Raw genomic sequence first — 2,209 nt, forward strand, 5'->3', positions numbered from 1 at the left:
TGGTGCAGCGGTTACCAAGATATACACATGTAACCATAGGTGGGCGTCGCTACGCCCATTTGCCAAAATTTTAAAATATTCTTATTTTTCGTCTAAAACTCATTGTAAATATCAATTTTGAGTGAATAATCTTCAGTAGTTACTAAAATATCGCAGTTTTCGTATTTCTGAAAATTACCGTTATATGGGAGGTAGGCGTGGTTATTGTCCGATTTCGCCTATTTTCAATACCATCCGTCCTACGCCCAAAAGAAGTTCACGTACCAAGTTTCATTAAGATATCTCAATTTTTACTCGAGTTATCGTGTGCACAGACGGACAGACGGACGGACGGACGGACGGACGGACGGACGGACGGACAGACAGTCACCGCTTAATCGATTTCTCTTTTCATTCTGATCATTTATGTATACATTTGTCTATATCTATCTCGATTCGTTTTGCCTGTTACAAACAACCGTTATGTGAACAAAGTTATAATACCCTTGTGCACAAGTGCGCTCGGGTATAATGAGCGCAGCCAAAGAGAAGTAAAGAATTAAGAGCACATTCAACAACACTCTTTTTAATCTCTCTGACTCATATTGTATTTAACAATACGATTTTGAAATATTCGAAAATGCCGGTATAATTATGCCGGCTGTGAGATGCGAGGGCTGTTTAGATATTTTGCAAATGGTTTTTTTGATTTGCATTTGCCAATTTTATGCTTGCTGCCATGGCAAACATTTGCATTTTTTTGTTGTGAATTTACAAATGCATCGAAATATGCAAATGCAAAATCATATGTGTACATTAGGTGTTTTTTTTACATATAATTTTTTCTGATTTATTAATTTATTTATTTTTTGCATACAGTTTAAATATAAAGTTATCAGCCCAAAATTAGGTTAATATATGCAGTATTAGGTTGTGAGTTGACCTACCAAATTTTGTTCGTTTCAATATATAGTGTATATCATATAGCCGCTATATTCCTACGCAATCTGGCCGATTAACATCAACATTTACGTAAAAGCAGATAAATGTTCCCAAAAAGTAAATATGTATTTTTATAAGTGCATATTGAAAAAATAAGAGGATAACAGTTTCTTTCGATACAATCTGGACTCACATTAAACAATTTTTGCTATAAAAAATTCTCTTCGGGCAGTTAGAGACAAAATTATATATTCGAAAAGGGTAATCACTTTCCTCCGAGTTCTTCGATCTGACGCCTTTCTGGCGTATTCAACTATATTTACTTTACTTTGACCACTATTTTGTATCAGTTGTATGCCCCTCCACAAAGGAGGGAGGCTATTGGACAAGTCACCCACATCAGAAAATGCATCGCGATGTGAATAAAAATATGAACGGATCTACTGAAAAGTTATTTGATTAAATCTACCTACACCTGCTTTCCACTAATTAGAAACGAAATTCAAAATGATATTGTCTGCAAATTATGTTTAAAAATTTTTGATCAAGTGTTATATGGAAGAAAAGGCGCAACTCAACGGTAGTTTTTAGAGACTTGCACTTCCTTAGACTACAATTGAATGGGCTACAGAACTGAATACCCGAAAATTTTCTAAATATTCTGATTAAAAATTTGTAAATTTTCATGACAATTTTTTGAGGTTTGATTCCTTTTTTTTTTGTTGCAATGTTTGCAAGCTTTTTTGGGTTTTGTTACAGATTGATTTCAAATGAAAATTACTAAAAATTAAAATATAAACATAATTGCAATATCATTTTGAAGTTCGTTTCTAATTAGTTGAACGCAGGTGTAAAATCTTGTGTTTGTACCAAATGTACTCTCAAACTAAATAGGGGTACGATTGTATCACCTTCTCCATCACTGGAGCTAATCGAGCAGCTGACTGTGTGTGAACACCAAAAATCATTAGCTGAATTAAGCGGTTAATTGACTCAATTTAATTTCTGTCTGAACTTAATATTACACTTTAGTTTGTTACTGAGTTATGGGTTACCTTCTTTCTCAGTGTTTTTAATTCATTTAAGGAATTTATTCTTAGTATACCAAAAATTTTGATTGTTTTTTTTTCACCAAAAATTTTCATTAGAAACGGCTTAAGCTCATCGGCGATTTCAAGCATCCGTTGTTGGTTACCCCAGCAACGAGTACATGTGTGAGTGTCGGGTTGAATGTCGGGTGCTGAAGCTTGCCCGGCGACACTCAAGCATAAAGCGTCAACACCATTTG

The sequence above is a fragment of the Rhagoletis pomonella genome, unplaced genomic scaffold (assembly GCF_013731165.1).
Source record: "Rhagoletis pomonella isolate Grant_MI unplaced genomic scaffold, Rhpom_1.0 Rhpom_scaffold_00004, whole genome shotgun sequence".
In the NCBI taxonomy this organism is placed as follows: Eukaryota; Metazoa; Arthropoda; class Insecta; order Diptera; family Tephritidae; genus Rhagoletis; species Rhagoletis pomonella.